General features: G+C 41.9%; 1 protein-coding gene across 5 annotated transcripts in view; it reads left to right on the top strand.

Annotated features, from left to right (window-relative positions):
- Positions 1-20330, top strand: part of SETBP1 (SET binding protein 1) — a 383472-nt gene that overhangs the window by 313314 nt on the left and 49828 nt on the right. The window lies entirely within an intron of this gene.

Below are 20330 nucleotides of genomic sequence, written 5' to 3'. Positions count from 1 at the left end.
AGTACTGTTCTTCCTATTCACTTGGGATTTATTATAATCTGTGTTATTAATGGTGGCAGGAATGGAACAGTTCTTTCATTCATCTTCTCTTTACCTTCATCTCTCCCTCCACACCCTCTATCTTTTATGATTACATTTTTAAGCCTGTAAACGTTTCCAAGAGCAGTGCCAAATTTTAAGTGCTGCTTCTTATTACCTGTGTGGGTGGCTTCCCCCTCATACTGACAGCCTCCAGTTTTTTTGTGGTTCTTTCGGCAAAGTACGCAGACCTCAACAGCGACCTCACTTGAGGAGATAATACTGAGCTTCCTTTTTCTTCACATGAAAATATGTTAGTTCTTTTCACCTTTTCAGACCGGTTTAAGGAGTCAGTTGAAAATGTGATGCTCAGGAGACAGTGGAAACTTGGCTGAAGACTAGAACACTAGGGGTCTTTGCTTTCATTATTTTGGGGATTGTACTTAAGGACTTGGGCTGTTGAGGTGGGGATGAGTACCTTGGCATATATGAGATGTTAATATTGAGTAATTATATTAATGTATTTAAGAAATACACTGACATGTTCCAAACCAAATGCATAAGTCCTTGTCTCAAGAGGGTACATCACATTCCATATCTACCATTGCTCAGAGAATTTTTGGAATATTTCTGGAATTGCCTCCAGAGACTCTGGTGCATTTTCTTTTACATATTCTCAATCAGGAAAAATATTCATCCTCTACACAGCACTAGTGAATCAGTGTATTTTTTAATTTCCAATTCATGATTATTATAGGCTCCTGAGACAGACTTTGTTGGTTGGCTCAGAATCTGGTTTTAATGGTTCCCAACCTGGAGCAACGTTTGAACAATGGCAGTATCATTGGGATGCGTGATTTGATTTCTGTGATGACTCCCTTCCATTACAACACATTTACGTATGTGAGTCCAGGCCTACTCCGTGGGCTGTTATCCTATTCAAAGAGCATGATTACACTGTCAGTCTATGCAACCCAGCACCATCAGGAGCCCACTGTGTGGGCAGTGTCTGCTCTGGGTGCAGCTTCAGAGTAGGTGCTTCCCACTGTAAACACATGAAGAAGACCACCTACATTCTCATAGTCAAACCATGTCCTCATGTGGGTAACAACAAAAGACACACTTCCCTTCCACATAAAATGCCCAAGAAATAATGTCATGAAAAGCAAAAACAGCAGGAAATCTGAAAGCCACTTTTCTTAAAACTTTAGAAGGCATTTAGTTGCACAGGGACCCAAATGTCTGTTGATACTATAAGGAAACATGGTGGCTTTCTTTTAAAATTCAGGAGGGGTGACCTTTCTTAAAGTTGTTCTCTATTACGTGGGTGTGGTTGTCTTTTGGCAAGATTGTATCCCACTAGAGCAGTGGTTTTCACCTTGGTGTAATTTTATCCCCAAGGAGACATTTGGCAATGACAAGAAATATTTTTTTATTGTCACACTGAGTTGGGAGGGAGGGGTGTTCCTTCTGGCATCTAGTGAGTAGAGGCCAGGGATGCTGCTAAACTCCTACAAGGCACGGGACAGCCTGCCCCCAACCCCTGATAACAAAGACTTATCTGACCCAAATGCCAAAAGTGTTGAAGTTGAGAAACTACACCTGAACAAGTCTCAGCTGGTGAAAAATCAAAGCAACGTATGGCATAAGTGTGAACATAGCCCTAGCAAAATACCATGTACCCTCCTGCCTTCTTTGAGCAAGATTTAGTACAGGGGCCAACTACTGTGGTTCTATGCAGTCCATACCATGAAAATAGGAATGTTCCAAGTCAGTGTTGCCCTTGGCATCCCGAATTCATCTTTTCTGCACCAATGTTTGGTGTGCACATTGCGCTCATTTCATCCTATCAACATGCAGTGTGCTGAAGACACACAACGTCTCTGTTATCCATGCTTTTGTAATCTTCACTTTCTGTTGTGTAACCAGATGCCAGTTATAGAATCAGAGACAATCAGAACTGAAAAGGAGCTTTTAGTTATCTTACCTGTAAGGAAACAGAAATCTCGAGAATTCAGCTAACTCTTTGGGTAGCTAACGGAGCCAGAATGAAGAACTAGCACTCCTGGGATCCACCCTGCTGCTTATCTCACCACCTTATTTTTACCACACTTCCTTCGTGTAGGCATGAAGAGCAGCAGCTCCAGTTTGATTGTACCCAGCTTATGACAGATTTCTTTACATGCCTAGGCAGTGAAATCACGGGCTCCACTCAAGGGTGAGAGCGTATTTCTCTCTGCTGCTGGACCCTGCAGAGTCTCTGAACTGTAAAGCTCAATTCCCTCACTTCTCTGCTGGGATTAGAGAATGTTTTCTTTCTTCAGTTCATCCCCCCGTGTCATTTTTAAAACATTATTAATTGACATTGGGAGCAATCCTGATAAGCTTCTCTATCATCATAGTCAGGGAACATACTGGGAACAGAGCTGATGTGGGACAAAGGAATTTCGTGGATTGAGGTTGCTATTTTAAACATAAATAAAAGCGATCTGAAAAGTACTGTAAGGGTTTTGCTACAGTATCTCAGTGAAAGAGTGAAACCAATATTGTGACAAGACAGACACCAACCATCATCACTACATGAAGGAAAACTTTATATTAAGAATGTACAACCTCAATAATTAGTCACATTTTGTTTTCCTTGGAATTTATTAAAACAAAAGTATTGATGGTCAGTCCTTTAAAAATCCCTCAAATTAAGGTGACTTTCCAAGTATTCTCAGGCTTAACATCAGGTAAGTGAAAGGAGGTGTTAATAGTGATATTTCTGATGGGAAAACAGAGCAGAAGACTATTCAACCCAGCAGCCAGAGGGGGACCTGGTTTAAGATGAGGCCTCTGATAGAGTCCTGGTCATAGAGTCAACAGACTCCTAACATTTAGAAAGAACTTCTAGACCACCCAGACCAGCTTCCAGAAAATGCACACTGGATCTGGGCTCAGGACTTTATATAAAAAAAGAAATGTGAACTAAAACTCAGGGGAAGAGATGCAAGTACCGTAAACAGTGGTTGGAGGGGTTAGAATGCAAAACCACCTGCAGAATCACCAAATCAGGGAATAAGCTTCAAAACTACTCAAGGCCTGATGCAAGACCCCCTCCTCCAGGAAGGGTTAAAAACTCTGTTCACCAGCATGTTTCTCCCTTTACTCAGCACTTTTAATTAATATATATTTGTTCCTGCTAACTTGCCCTTTAATTCTTTGTAGATTTGTTCAGAGTCTCTACAACTGATTAGTTTGTCAGAGCTGCCATAAGAAAGTACCACAAGCTGGGGAGCTTGAGCAGCAGACATGTACTGGTTCTTCCTGAGGGCTATGAGGATGAATCAATCCAATGCCTCTTCTTGCTTTTGGTGGTTTTCTGGCCAACTTCGGTGTTGTAGACACATCACCCTGATCTCTGTCTTTATGTTCACATGGTATTCTTCCTGTATGCTTTTCTGTGTCCAAATTTTCCCTTTTTATAAGGACATCAGTCATATTAGATAGATCCCACCATTATGACCTTGTCTGTAACTTCATTTCTGTAAAGACTCTTATCTCCAAATAAGGCCACATTCTGAGGTACTGGGGTTAGTTAGAACTCCAATATATCTTTTTTGGGGGGACACAGTTCAACCCACAGTATCAACTAAGTCTCAAGGTCTTGAGGACAGGAATTGTCTTACATTCATATGGCCTCTACTGCACCAGACTAACTATACAAGTCTGTTGGTTAATCAGAGATGCAGTGTGAGGCATGAACGCATGGTCTGCCCAGCTCAGGGTCTGGCCTCTGGTAGAGTTGCAGAAGGCTGGTTTGTGGGAGAGTATCATTTAAGAATGTCCACCAAAACATGCCCTACTTCCTCCAGCTGTACCCCTTCTCATTTATCAACTGCAAAGTTGAGAAAACTCTGTGACTCAACCATGCCATTAGTGGAAGAGTTACCGTTCTGTCCCCTGTGACCTCATTCCTGAGCCAACACCTGCCCCATCCCATCCCATCTCCTTCCGAATCTGTTTCCAGTTCCAGGTGATTCCAGTCAATGGAGCACATTTGTTTTGTGAAGCTGTTCTTTTTCTCTGTTTATCTTATATAGTAGTATGCTACGTTAGGCAAGTGTTCTTTTTCATATGTCTTGTTCTGTATTCCTCTAAATATTTTTACTATAAAACAATACGCAATTTTGAGGGCTTATTGTTAAGATGGAAGAAAAGGTCTCCAGTAATGCTTAAAATCTCACTTTGATGATTATTCTCCTCTTCAAGAACTTACATTGACTCCAGAGGACCCACCAGATGAAGCCTGTATTCATTATCTTCATGATCAAGGCCTCCAGATAATGTTTCTGCATTCCTTTCCAACTATCTTCCCCTATGTCCCTTTATAAATCCTTTGCATAAGGACATGGTCTCCTGATCTCTCCCATCTAGTCTTTCCCAGATCACAGCTGTGAATTTTTTCTATTTCCCTTTTTTTTTTCTACCATTATTAGGATTTATTCACATGTCTAACCTGGAGATATTGATAGTTAGGGACATTCAAAACTGAGGAATTTTCTAAATTAAGTCAGCTGCTCATATTTTGTCTCTTTATTCAGGCCAAACTCTTGTTTAAATCAAGATCCAGTAGCATTTAAACTATACCTTTGAGGATTCAAAAGGTATCCAGGTTGAACTGTGACTGAACTACCCATCGTCAGAGTGGATCTGTCAATTCAGGCCCAGAAGTCCCGCAAGGCAGGTATTTGCTTAGAGTCTCCTCCAGAAATGGACCAGTAATGCCTCCAGAGCCTTCTGAAGCATGGCAAGGGCTCCTACAGAGCTCCTAAGTTACCAAAATTCCACATTGTCACAACAACTGGTGCCCAAAACTTCCCACGAATTCCTGAGAAATCCAGTGCTTTTCATTTGTGCAAAGCAGGAGGAAGGTTCAAAGAGAGCTCAGGATAACTCCCTCGCTATCATTATTTGATTTTTTTCCCCCTTTTACTGTGGCTTGAGCAACATAAACCAAATTCTATCACATGCCTAGTTTTCTTCATCAACCTCTTGTGCATTGAGTCTGTTAAAAGATAAACTAAGACATGTTAAGTTTTTAAGAGTTTATGTGAGCAGAAATTGATTCAAATCGAGCAGCGTCAAACCAGAAGTGATTCAGATTACTCCACCAACAGGAGCTCAGAGAGAGACTTTTAGTGGGAAGAAATGGAAACAAAGCAAGGAAATTATTTGACTGGCTATAACTTAAGCAGTTGCCTTATTTGGGAAAGCCTAGTTGGCTGTTTATGATTGCTGGTCCTTACATTGTGATTTCTTTAACCTTGAAGCGTTTCAGGCTTAGGTTTTGGTTTGCTTACTTATGTAGGCAACTAAGGCATTAAAGCCACCTCAGTTTATTGGCCTCCTTATTTAATTACTTTAACAACTGTATGGGTATACAGTCTCAGTGGTAATTCACAGGCATCCTGAAGCCTGGTCCTGAAATGACGTGTGCCCTCCATCAGAGACCATGTATGTTCATCAGGGGTCTAATGGAAATTTTACCCTATGCATTTGCTTCTCTCCTGCATTTTCCTATCTGGAGTAAATCCAGATGTACTTCCAGGAAAGGCAGCCCAGGATCCACTTTCAAGGAGGTGATGATGCCGAAGATCACATCCTGTTCTTCTCCCAAAAGAGCAGCTTGAGAAGGTCCAAAGAGCAATGACTTTGGAGTTTAATAGACCAAGCTTCTACATCTGGATCCAATTGTTTACTAGTTTCTACCTCAGGCAAAATGTTTGAGATATCTGAGCCTCAGTTTCCTCTTCAGAGAAGTGGGGGTAATAATGCACACATTGAGAATCTCCGAGCGGAGGGAGGGCTGACCAGTGTATCTTCATCTCCCTGAGGAAAGACATGGCGAGGTAAATGAGATGGCCTGGTGGAAAGCCTGGCCGTGTGGCTGACAGGGTCTTGGTGCTCTGGCCAGGTGTCAGGCCTGTGCCTCTGAGGCGGGAGAGTTGAGTTCAAGACATTGCTTCACCAGAGACCTCCCAGCTCCACGTAATATCAAACAGTGAAAGTTCTCCCAGAGATCTCCATCTCAATGCTAAGACCCAGCTCCACTCAACGACCAGCAAGCTACAGTGCTGGACACCCTGTACCAAACAACTAGCAAGACAGTAACACAACCCCACCCATTAGCAGAGAGGCTGCCTAAAATCATAATAAGACCACAGACACCCCAAAACACACAACTGGATGTGCTCCTGCCCAACAGAAAGACAAGATCCAGCCTCATCCGTCAGAACACAAGAACTAGTCCCCTCCACCAGGAATCCTACACAACCCACTGAATCAACCTTAGCCATTGGGGAAAGACACCAAAAACAATGGGAACTACAAACCTGCGGCCTGTGAAAAGGAGACCCCAAACACAGTAAGTTAAGCAAAATGAGAAGACAGAGAAACACACAGCAGATGAAGGAGCAAGGAAAAAACCCACCAGACCAAACAAATGAACAGGAAATAGGCAGTCTACCTGAAAAAGAAGTCAGAATAATGATAGTAAAGATGATCCAAAATCATGAAAATAGAATGGAGGAAATACAAGAAATGTTTAACAAGGAACTAGAAGAACTAAAGAGCAAACAAACAATGATGAACAACAGAATAAGTGAAATAAAAAATTCTCCAGAAGGAATCAATAGCAGAATAACTGAGGGAAAAGAACAGATAAGGGACCTGAAAGATAAAATAGTGGAAATAACTACTGCAGAGCAGAATTAGAAAAGAAGGAATGGAAAGAATTGAGGACAGTATTAGAGACCTCTGGCACAACATTAAATACACCAACATTCGAATTATAGGAGTCCCAGAAGAAGAAGACAAAAAAAAAAAAAAAAAAAAAGGGACTGAGAAAATATTTGAAGAGATTGTAGTTGAAAACTTCCCTAAAATGGGAAAGGAAATAGTTAATCAAGTTCAGGAAGTGCAGAGACTCCCATACAGGATAACTCCAAGGAGAAACATGCCAAGACACATATTAATCAAACTATCAAAGATTAAATACAAAGAACAAATATTAAAATCATCAAGGGAAAAACAACAAATAACATACAAGGGAATCCCCATAAGGTTAACAGCTGATCTTTCAGCAGAAACTCCGCAAGACAGAAGAGAGTGGCAGGACATATTTAAAGTGTTGAAAGGGAAAAACCTACAACCAAGATTACTCTACCCAGCAAGGATCTGATTCAGATTCGTCGGAGAAATTAAAAACCTTTACAGACAAGCAAAAGCTAACAGAATTCAGCACCACCAAACCAGATTTACAACAAATGGTAAAGGAAATTCTCTATGCAGAAAACATAAGAGAAGGAAAAGACCTACGATAACAAACCCAAAACTATTAAGAAAATGGTAGTAGGAACATACATATTAATAATTACCTTAAATGTAAATGGATTAAATGTTCCAACCAAAAGACATAGATGGGCTGAATGTATACAAAAACAAGACCCATATATATGCTGTCTACAAGAGACCCACTTCAGACCTAGGGACACATACAAACTGAAAGAGAGGGAATGGAAAAAGATATTCCATGCAAATGGAAATCAAAAGAAAGCTGGAGTAGCAATTCTCATATCAGACAAAACAGACTTCAAAATAAAGACTATTACAAGAGACAAAGAAGGACACTACAAAATGATCAAAGGATCAATCCAAGAAGAAGATATAACGATTATAAATATTTATGCACCCAACATAGGAGCACCTCAATACATAAAGCAAATGCTAACAGCCAAAAGGGGGAAATTGACAGTAACACATCATAGTAGGGGACTTTAACACCCCATTTTCACCAATGGACAGATCATCCAAAATGAAAATAAATAAGGAAACACAAGCTTTAAATGATACATTAAACAACATGAACTAAATTGATAATTATAGGACATTCCATCCAAAAACAACAGAATACACTTTCTCCTCAAGTGCTCATGGAACATTCTCCAGGATAGATCATATCTTGGGTCCCAAATCAAGTCTTGGTAAATTTAGGAAAATTGAAATCATATCATGTATGTTTTCCGACCACAATGCTATGAGGCTAGATATCAATTACAGGAAAAAATCTGTAAAAAATACAAACACATGGAGGCTAAACAATACACTACTTAATAACCAAGAGATCACTGAAGAAATCAAAGAGGAAATCAAAAAATACCTAGAAACAAATGACAATGAAAACACAATGACCCAAAACCTATGGGATGCAGCAAAAGCAGTTCTAAGAGGGAAGTTTATAGCAATACAATCCTACCTCAAGAAACAAGAAATATCTCAAATAAACGACCTAACCTTACACCTAAAGCAATTAGAGAAAGAAGAACAACAACAACAACAAAAAAAACACAAAGTTAGCAGAAGGAAAGAAATCATAAAGATCAGATCAGATATAAATGAAAAAGAAATGAAGGAAACAATAGCAAAGATCAATAAAACTAAAAGCTGGTTCTTTGAGAAGATTAACAAAATTGATAAACCATTAGCCAGACTCTTCAAGAAAAAAAGGGAGAAGACTCAAATCAGTAGAATTAGAAATTAAAAAGGAGAAGTAACAACTGACATGCAGAAATACAAAGGATCATGAGAGATTAGTACAAGCAACTCTATGCCAATAAAATGGACAACCTGGAAGAAATGGACAAATTCTTAGAAAAGCAGAACCTTCTGAGACTGAACCAGTAAGAAATAGAAAATATAAACACACAAATTACAAGCACTGAAATTGAAACTGTGATTAAAAATCTTCTAACAAACAAAAGCCCAGGACCAGATGACTTCACAGGCAAATTCTATCAAACATTTAGAGAAGAGCTAACACCTATCCTTCTCAAACTCTTCCAAAATATAACAGAGGGAGGAGCACTCCCAAACTCATTCTATGAGGCCACTATCACCCTGATACCAAAACCAGACAAAGATATCACAAAGAAAGAAAACTACAGGCAAATATCACTGATGAACATAAATGCAAAAATCCTCAACAAAATACTAGCAAACAGAATCCAACAGCACATTAAAAGGATCATACACCATGACTAAGTGAGGTTTATCCCAGGAGTGCAAGGATTCTTCAATATATGCAAATCAATCAATGTTATAAACCATATTAACAAATTGAAGGAGAAAAACCATATGATCATCTCAATAGATGCAGAAAAAGCTTTCAACAATATTCAACACGTATTTATGATAAAAACCTTCCAGAAAGTAGGCATACAGGGAACTTATGTCACCATAATAAAAGCCATATATGACAAACCCACAGCCAACATCGTTCTCAATGGTGAAAAACTGAAAGCATTTCCTCTAAGATCAGGAACAAGACAAGGTTGTCCACTCTCACCACTATTATTCAACATAGTTTTGGAAGTTTTAGGCACAGCAATCAGAGAAGACAAAGAAATAAAAGGAATCCAAATCGGAAAAGAAGAAGTAAAGCTGTCACTGTTTGCAGATGACATGATACTATACATAGAGAATCCTAAAGATGCTACCAGAAAACTACTAGAGCTAATCAGTGAATTTGGTAAAGTAGCAGGATACAAAATTAATACACAGAAAGCTCTTGCATTCCTATATACTAAGGATGAAAAATCTGAAAGAGAAATTAAGGGAACATTCCCATTTACCACTGCAACAAAAAGAATAAAATACCTAGGAATAAACCTACCTAAGGAGACAAAAGACCTGTACGCAGAAAACTATAAGACACTGATGAAAGAAATTAAAGATGATACAAACAGATGGAGAGATATACCATGTTCTTGGACTGAAAGATTCAATATAGTGAAAATGACTTACTACACAAAGCAATCTACAGATTCAATGCAGTCCCTGCCAAACTACCGATGGCATTTTTCACAAAACTAGAAAAAAAATTTCACAATTTGGATGGAAACACCAAAGACACCAAATAGGCACAGCAATCTTGAGAAAGAAAAGTGGATCTGGAGGAATCAGGCTCCCTGACTTCAGACTATATCACAAAGGTGATATCACAGTAATCAAGAGAGCATGGTACTGGCACAAAAACAGAAATATAGATCAATGGAACAGGATAGAAAGCCCAGAGATAAATCCACGCACATATGATCACCTTATTTTGATAAAGGAGGCAAGTATATACGATGGAGCAAAGACAGCCTCTTCAATAAGTGGTGCTGGGAAAACTGGACAGATGCATGTAAAAGAATGAAATTAGAACACTCCCTAACACCATACACAAAAATAAACTCATAATGGATGAAAGACATAAATGTAAGGCCAGACGCTAAGAAACTCTTAGAGGAAAACATAGGCAGAACACTCTATGACATAAATCACAGCAAGATCCTTTTTGACCCACCTCCTAGAGAAATGGAAATCAAACCAAAAATAAACAAATGGGACCTAATGAAACTTAAAAGCTTTTGCACAGCAAAGGAAACCATAAACAAGATGAAAAGACAACCCTCAGAATGGGAGAAAATATTTGCAAATGAAGCAACTGACAAAGGATTAATCTCCAAAATTTACAAGCAGCTCAGGCAGCTCAATATCAAAAACAACAAACAACCCAATATAAAAATGAGCAGAAGACCTAAATAGACATTTCTCCAAAGAAGATGTACAGATGTCCAACAAACACATGAAAGGATGTTCAACATCACTAATAGAGAAATGCAAATCAAAACTTCAATGAGGTATCACCTCACACCAGTCATAATGGCCATCATCAAAAAATCTACAAACAATAAATGCTGGAGAGGGTGTGGAGAAAAGGGAATCCTCTTGCACTGTTGGTGGGAATGTAAATTGATACAGCCACTATGGAGAACAGTATGGAGGTTCCTTAAAAACCTAAAAATAGAACTACCATATAACCCAGCAATCCCACTACTTGGCATATACCCTGAGGAAACCATAATTCAAAAAGAGTGATGTACCACAATGTTCATTGCACCTCTATTTACAATATCCAGGACATGGAAGCAACCTAAGTGTCCATCGACAGATGCAACAGATGAATGGATAAAGAAGATGTGGCACATATATACAATGGAATATTATTCAGCCATAAAATGAAACAAAATTGAGTTATTTGTAGTGAGGTGGATGGACGCAGAGTCTGTCATACAGAGTGAAGTAAGTCAGAAAGAGAAAAACAAATACCATATGCTAACACATATATATGGAATCTAAAAACAAAAAGTGGTTCTGAAGAACCCAGGGGCAGGACAGGAATAAAGATGCAGACGTAGAGAATGGACTTGAGGACATGGGGAGGGGGAAGGGTAAGCTGGGACGAAGTGAGAGGGTGGCACGGACTTATATATACTACCAAATGTAAAGTAGCTAGTGGGAAGCAGCCGCATAGCACAGGGAGATCAGCTCATGCTTTGTGACCACATAGAGTGGTGGAATAGGGAGTGTTGGAGGGAGACGCAAGAGGGAGGAGATTTGGGGATATATGCATATGTATAGCTGATTCCCTTTGTTATAAAGCAGAAACTAACACACCATTGTAAAGCAATTATACTCCAATAAAGAGGTTAAAAATTTAAAAAAAAAAGCACACCTCAGGATATGAGAAAGGAAGCAAAAATTAATCCCCAAAATCCTTAGCTGTCTTTCTTCCAGCTAAAGGCAAGGTTCTGATTGCCCTATTAGGTGGAAATAGAAGACCCCAACTCCTGGCAGGTCTTGTTGGCTAGCATTGCAGCAGCCAGGTGGGAGGAAGTAAACAGGCCCACCTCCCCTCCTCACCATCCGGATTGGGTTTGGAGCTCATGTGGTTTACAGCTGCTCTGACAGCAGAGCTATAAAAGAGAGGCTGCAGAACAGCTAGCGTCTCCCTGTCTGTGGGTACGATGTGGGGCCTCACTCCAGAGCCCACTTCCACAGAAAACAGAGACGGCTGGGCAGGCGATGGCCACCTTGCGCTGTGGTGGCAACGCTCCTTTTAGTGAGGGCTCTTCAGAAGTCATGTTCTCAGAAGGGAGGATGCAAGAAAGAACTGTGTTCCCTCCCAGCCACCAACAGTACCTACAGGGCACCAGAAGGGGTTTCGCTTTCAGCATTGGGCCCTGCAGCCAACCTCACAAAATGCTTTCTGGCATTTGCCAACAAGGAAGCGCAGTCTGCAGCTGCAGCAATAGGTGCTGGCTGCCAGGTTCCCCCGGCAACCCAGGTGTACTCCAGTTTAGCAGCTCTGCCTTGGCACAGTGGCCTCCGTCTCTGATGCATGTGGCTCTAGGCACAGAGTGGAGCTGTGACCTCCCACGGTGGGAAGATAATGATTGGGCTGGTTTTTATGGGGTATAATATAACCTCAGTGGGTGGTTCAGTAGTAGTAGTGGCTTTTAGAGGATATGAGAGATTGTAACATGCTTGTTGATGTTTCTTGTTTGAGGGATTTTGGGGGGATTGTCGTCATCATTCAGTCCAATTCATTATCGTTCACGGATTTGCTCAGGCCCTTGGCTAGTATGTTTACAACTCAGGAGGGCACTGCTTCCAGCCCCATGATGATTCAAGTTTGTATTTGTATGTTTTGCAGAAATATTCACATCTAAGATCTTATTTGGGGATTTCTATGAAATCATGAGTGAGATAGAGTAGGAATTGCTGAACTGGTCTATTTGATGTGTAATCTAAGGCTCAGAGAATGACTTGCCTGGTTGTATACCACGTGTGTTCTAGAGCTAGTACCCCAGTTCAGGTCTTCTGAGTCTCAGTGCCCCATCCTTTCCAATCTACCACGCTGCTCTTGCCTCATGCTGGCCCCTGTGTTTTTGTTTCCAGTTGCCAGTGAACTGTTTAATCACACGTCTTTCTCTCTGATCGGTTGTGGTCGTTCCTCTGGTACACAGATCAATGCCTGTTAACCACAGTTGCCTGCCTCCGAGGCTCTGTTACTGAGCACAGCAGGAGGAAGAAGAAAGGAGAAATTCCGAGATATAAAAGCAGCCTCTCCTCTTCACCACACCTCTCTTCTCCATGTGCTCCCCCGCACTGCAGGCCCCCATCTCCACCTCTTCTGGCCACCCCAGAAGGTGTGTTTGGTCATGAACTGATGGACCTCCTGTAGACTCAGGCTAAATGGGGCATCAAGGCAGGCTTAACCTGGCCCCAAAAGCACTTTGGTTAAAGATCATCTGGTGCTTTTGCCCCTGGCACATTGGTAAATTCACACCCTAATTGACTGTTAACTTCTAATTCTTGATATAAGAGGAAGCCTGAGACTAGGAAATTCATAAAAGCTCATAACCCCCAATTACATATGTACACACGCACATACACACACACACACACAAATACTTCCTATAACTTTTTAGGAACTTGACAGTGATATGTGTCATGACATTTTTTAACTTAGGCAGATGTTAAGATATGTTTGCATTCCTTAGACAAATAATTAAGTGCACACGAAGGCAGCCCAGAAGCTTATGGAAACATAGTCCCAAGACAGCATGGATCGTGATAGTTCTTCTGGGCATTACCAAGGGAACAGTTTCTAGGACTCCTCCCCTCTTTCTTAATTCACAGTTAACTGAAAATAATAACAACAAACACTTAAAGAGCATTTACTATGTGCCAGACATTATACTAAATATGGTGCATGCATTACTTATTTGTTCCTCACAGCAACTGTATAGACTGGGTACTGCTAATATTTACAGATGAGAAAATTCAGGCTTAAGGGGGTTAAATAATTTCTCAAGGTCATGGCTAACATAGCTGGTGTGGACTTAGGCTGAAGTCTGAAGGAAGACAAAGTTCTAATTTTTTTTTTAGCTTTATAGCAAAGTGTTTGTTTCGCCACTTTATTCAGGTATAATTTACATGTAAAAAGCTGTGCATATATAGTGTATATAACTTGTGTTTGGGAATCTGTATATACCTATGAAACCACTGCCATGATGAAGGTTATAGACACATCCTTCCCCTCCCAAAATTTTTTCCCACCCCCTCCCTTATTATTATTTGTTGTTGTTGTAAGAACACTTAACATAAGATCTAACCTCAAGAGCCTTGCCAACAATACTGTATTGTATGCTTAGAACTTTCTAATTTTAGAAGGTAAATGATAATTTTATAACTGGATGCTGATAAAATTACATATGATATTTAGAAAGAAAATATAATTCATGTAATCAAGTCAAATCAAACAATCTACTGGTTTAGATGCTGTGGGGATGCCACAGAAATATGCAGCACAGTTCTAGGATTAAAGATTCTACAACCTGTTAGGGCTGCAGATATAAACACATGATATAAACATAACTCACAAATGATTTTGATTTGATTGGAACAAGCCTGTGTTAGACTTGTAGGGTAGGAGAGACTTGCACTCCAGGTAAGCATGACAAATGAAATGCTGTGACACTAGCATGCACCACAGTGCTAGGGACCTGATAAAGATTCAGTCAATATTAAATGAATAAACCAGCATCTAGGCCAATCTCTCCAGTGAAGTATTCTCAAAGCAGCAGTACCGTGCCTCAAAGAGTGTAGGGCCGCATATACGATTTTATAGCAAGTATTGCATTCAAAGTGCTGATCCCGAGAGCAAGATTAGGAAACGGTGCCTTTGTGGGAATCACAAAACTGCTTCCTTCATCCACAAAGTCTTACTAGAAAAATAAATAAATAACTGAACTAAACAGTACGCTCAGTGTCATACTTGATTTACACACAGGTGCAATCTCTTTCTTTCTTTCTCTCTCTCAGGAGCCAGTTAGCAAACAGTCTAGTGACCAACAGCTGGTGTGCAGACCACTTCGCACCTTTCTAGGGCTGTACGCATTAGGTCTCAGTGCTCTCCTAAAGCTCGGCTTCCCAGGCATGGCTGCGCCTCAGTGTGCACTGCCCTGTGTGCTGCCTCAGGGGTCAGGTTGCTGAGATCTGAGTGCCACCTCTGTCCAGCTATGTGATCTTGGGCAATCAGTTACTCTCTGACAATCACAGATGGAGATTGTCTGAATTAAAGAAAATAATACATGGAAAATGCCTAATATACGGAAACACTTTATACCTGTTTGTTCTTGTTGCTGTAGTTGTTGATAATGTTGTTGTTAGAAACATTTGTAAGGTTTGGGTTTTTTTTTTTTAACTTATTTATTTATTTAGGCTGTGTTGGGTCTCCGTCGCTGCACAGGCTTTCTCTAGTTGTGGTGAGCCGGGGCTACTCTTTGTTGCGGTGCACGGGCTCTAGGCGCGCGGGCTTCAGTAGTTGTGGCTCGTGGGCTTAGCTGCTCCACGGCATGTGTGATCTTCCCGGACCAGGGATTGAACCTGTGTCCCCTGCATTGGCAGGCGGATTCTTAACCACTGTGCCACCAAGGAAGTCCCAGAAGGTTTTTTTAAAAAAATAAAGATCCAAGCAAAATAAATATGCTAGCACAAAATAAAAAATAGAGATCTTAGCTTATATTAAGGGATGAAGATAGGGTAGGAGAGTGACCTCTTTTAATTCTCCAGCCTTAACCCTGGAGTTGAGGAGGTTTAGGGACAGGCATGAATCTTGGTGTGTTAAAGGGTACCTGGGACTTGTTTTCATCATAAGGTAAGACATGCAGACATGAAAGTGATTGTCATGAAGGAAGAAGTTTATACTCATGGATCCCTAGAAAGCAGAAGCACACCATGCCATGCCTGTGGTGTGTAGGACCACATGGGTATGCACCAGGACAAAAGCCTTTATTGTGGTTTTCATGGGAAGGAATGGGTGAAGCAGGTGAGGAAGGTTTGGGATTAGCTGGTTTGAATAATTTCAGCAGACTCCAGCGTCTAGAGACTGCCCCTAGTTGCCTGGTACTTGACCCTGGGGTGATATTAAGGCAGGGGCATAGTGCCTCAACCAGTAAAAGCTCCATAAAGGAGATAGTTGGAGGATATGGGTTCTGTGTTGATTTGTTTGCACATGAAAGCATGCTATCTGGGGAGTGGTTTATCATCTCTAGGATTGGGGCAGTCTCTTCAGGATTAGCAAGACCTCAAATGTCAGAGCATCATAAAATACGGAAAATAAAATACACAATTAATAGATGTGGCACTGCAATCCTGGTTGACAGGAGTAGGGTTGGTACTTATAAAAGGCATGATGGTGGTTTCTGCCAAGCTCACAACCAACTCAGCTTCTGGGTTAAGGAATCCTATGGGTCTCTCCATAGTAGAGAGTAGGATGCTGGGCTGGTGCCAGCCATAGTGCCCTCACCCTACTACCATTCCCAGTGGTCAAGATGGTTTGGGGGGAACCAAGAGCTCACCCCTTTGGCCTTTAATCCTACCTATGGGCTTTACCTTTGATAACTCATTTCATGAGCGGTGCTATGAAAATCTAGTTGCCTCAGCCCAGTGGAAGTTTTGAGAGATCTGTTTCAAGACCTGGACCCACTTAGACACAGGCTAGTTAGGACAGTATCTGATTGCTTCTGAGCAGAGGCCGCCACTTACTGCCCTTGTCCTTGTGTCAGTCACTAGCCATCTCCAGTCATGCTGTGAAGTCTGGTTGTGGTTGACAGACAAAACTCACCCACCAGGTTTCTCCATACTCTGTTTTGAAATTTGCCTTCAGGAAAAGGCATGTGGTGTCCAAGACACTTGGAAATACACAGATGTGTTTAAGCAACTTGATTTCTTCTCAGGTTCTGCCTTAATTCAATAATCCATTCATTCTTTCATTCAACAAACAAATGACGTCTGGCAGAATTCTTTTTTCTGAGTTCCCAGGCAGTACAGCAAAATGAATCACTGAACTTTGGGACTCAAATTCTCCAAAGTGGGAGGATGGGGAAAGCCAGTGTCTGCTGTACAATCAGCAGCCAGAATGTAGTCTGACAGAGTTAGTGAAGACAGTCTGTGACCATCCATGAAGCACCAACTCGCCCATGGCAAGGAGATGGAGATTTAGCGGTCTCAGAGGAATTGGTTTCACTCCCATATTGCCCAGGTAGCCCTGTCTGCTTCACTGGCCACAGGGTCTTCCCTCACTCTGACCTGCGACCGAACCCAAACAGCAAAGGAGGAGGATGTGCTGTGAAGCAGGGCCATCCACCCCAACCTGGGAAAATAATCAGATGTGTCCTCCCACTATTGGGTCAGGGCAGCACATTTCAACTGAAGCCCATGCAATCAGAGACATGGTTCATATAGATAGGAATACATTAATAAATATGTTCTTGTTTAACTGGCAAACCTGGTTTAGCTTCCTGTTACCATCTGGTCTAGTGGCTACTTATTAAATTTCCTCCTGGCACACACTCAGGAAACCAAAACATAAAGGGAATCCATCACCTAGTTCTTGAGAGGACCAAATATCCAAGAAGCCAGGACCATATGGCATTATTTTATGGTTAAGTCTTTGGAGTCAGCTTGCGGACATTCAAATTCTGACTCTGCCACCTACTAGTTGTGATAACAGAGAATGAATTGCTTGTTCTCTCTATAAAATGGGAATAAATATAATACCCCTCCCATATAGGCTTGTTGGTAAATGTGAAATGGGTCAATACACGTAAAGGGCTTGGAGAGTATCCTTGAAATCGAAGTATTTGCTATTAGTATTATTAGCACAGTTGTGAAAGAGTTTTGGGAACTGGAATATATCCCTCAAACAGCCAGAGGAGAGCCTTTTCTGGCCGCTCTGCCGTAGCACCACTCTTTCTTGATCAGTGCCAGGCATTTTAGGGTATGGGGAGGAAGCTCCTGGAAGCTGGATCACCTCCTGCAGGTTTTCCAGAATTGAGGGTGCAGAGAGTAGAAAAGAACAGCTCTGAGCCTGGCCAGACCAGAAGAGAAGGAGCTGGGCAAGCCCCAACACTGAGAAGGAGGTACTAAGGTACTAGAATAAAGCCAACTTCTCAAGAGTCATTTCTACTCTCTTGGGGGTATGAGTAAGATGGGATCTCCAAGTGCATGTATCAGGTCATCTCACATTTTGGCCCTAATTCAGAAACCTGCCAGCTTTGTATATTCACACCTTCACCAGGGCTCTGATCCACCTTCAACGCCATCACCATGAAACCTCTACCTAAGACCTCCCCCATAATGCCTATGCAGTGCCTAGAAACACTCACCTTTCCCAAGGCCTCAAAATATACCAGATGTGCACCTGCATTTCACGCCTCCAACCACCCCACTCATGCCCTGGGCCTGTCAGGCTCAGAGGGCTTCTGAAGATGCCTCAACAGCCATGTTTGTGTGAAGTACAGGTAGAGTGTTGGAGCCCGCTTCATAACTGTTCATCTACCTTTCTCAGTGTTTCATACTGACAAGCATGTGTGTAATGAAAGGCAATGAGGGAGGGAATTGGTGGCAAAACTATGCTATGGAAAAAATCCTGGAGAAAAATAGATCAGTGTATATACATACTTATGCCCATAAATCATCTCTTTAACAGAGGGAAAGAAAAGAGACTCGACATTTGGTCTTGGTGATACTCAGTTCTTGAGCTAGATGTTTTTGTAAGATTTTTCATTCAGTCAGTCCTCATATTTACCTCATGAGAGGAATTATTACGATTTACACTTAAGGAAACTGAGGCCCAAAGTCCAACTCACAGTCGCCACCAATAGGAAGTTACCCCATAAAACAGGCAGTCCCTCAAACCATCACCGAAAGATATCAAACAAGAGCCCAGGCATGATAAAGCTGGCTGACTGCTTATTTTCTTTATAGAGGCAAATAATTAGTTTGAGCTCTTGCCGAGTTTCATAAGAACTAGGCTGGTTGGGGTGGGGGAGATTTCCCTTTATATATACTATTTTAGGAAAACCCATAATTGAATCTAATTTCTGCAGCTGCCATTAGAAAGCAGGATGGCAGCGGCAGCATCTGGGAGACAACAGAGGCCCACAGAGCAGGGTGGAATATGCTGCGTGCAACTGAGAAACCCCAGGCAGAGGGCAGAGCCACCTGCCCTAAAGGGACACCAAAGCCAGGGTCGAGCCAGTGAGGAAAGTGGCAGGAGAATGTGCCCCCCTTCCCCCCGTCCCCACCTAGGAAGGGTGGGCGAGCATCTCCCAGAGTTCCTGTAGCGGGAAACCTTCTGGATCTTTGTTCTCCCTCCGCCACGGCTTGTAAGTATTAGCCTGATGTTGTTTACTTCTTCTCCCAATCTCTCCAAGGAATATGATTCACACGTTTTCAGATTTATTTGAACAAAATGCAATAAATATGCTGCTTCAATTTTAACTGCTGGCCTGTAGCCAAGGTTTTTAATGAATCTGGCCTGTGCTACTGAAGTGTTCCAGGATCTCCAGGGCTCTGGGCACTGTGAGATTATATACACTGGTGTGCGTGCACACACACCACACGCATACACACACACACACACACACCTCCCCACCTCCTATTCCCTGGAGGACCAGTGACTCACAGTCAACTGCAGGTTTTTCAGAGCTGACTCTGGTTAAAATTAGCAGGAGCTTTTATTGTCCAAGGAGAGGAAGGATTCCTCCATCTCCTTTCACGGCTGCATGGAAATGCCATCTTTTCATTGCTGCCCCCCGCCACCCCCCGTTGGAATTACTATACCCACCTCCAAAAGCTGCCATCTTCAGCCTTTTTTTTTCTTCCTTTGTTTCCTCACAAATGTCTACTAGACCAGGCCCAGCCTATGGAGACTTCCATATAAAAACAGCTAAATATGGGGGCTTAACGTGGAGATAATGGATTCTCAATTGATTTTGACCACGACCAGTCAGTGCTCCATGCTTCTGAGAGGTGGAAGAAAACAGGAGGAGAGACACCCACAACAGCAATGCTGGGCCTGGCACCCTTTCTCAGAAAGAGGAGGAGGAGAAGGAGAAATGCCAGCCTCAGACCTGGAACACACATCTCCCAGACCCAACACTCCAGGAAATATGGCCACAGAGGGTAAAACTGAGGGATCTGCAAAATGGGTCCCCTTTGGTGTTCCCAGCCTCCTCTTCTGGAGGAAGATGATCACCGGGACCCCCTGCAGCTCCAGAAACCTGAAACTCCAAAGTTTTGTGCCCACAGTGAAAAACACTTAAGGCCATTGTGGGTTGGCATCTGGGAATTCCCTCAGAAGGAAGGGAGCATTGCATGGAGGGGTGATTTTAGGGCCTGGGGCATGGTTTCCCACTGGTGGCAGAGACAAAGAGGTGGCTCCAGAGACCCCATCTATAAGTACGGTGGCCAAATCCTGCCTTGTTGCTAGTAGACACCTCTATCTATTTCTCTTCTTTCAGAAAACAAACCATAGTCTAATCTCTTCTATTATTACCAGTGACTCTTACTGATGTCAGGAGCCCTTGTTT

The sequence above is a fragment of the Balaenoptera borealis genome, assembly GCF_965194805.1.
Source record: "Balaenoptera borealis genome assembly, chromosome: 14".
Classification (NCBI taxonomy): domain Eukaryota; kingdom Metazoa; phylum Chordata; class Mammalia; order Artiodactyla; family Balaenopteridae; genus Balaenoptera; species Balaenoptera borealis.
The sequence above is the reverse complement of the archived record's forward strand: the minus strand, read 5'-3'. Positions and strand labels throughout refer to the sequence as shown.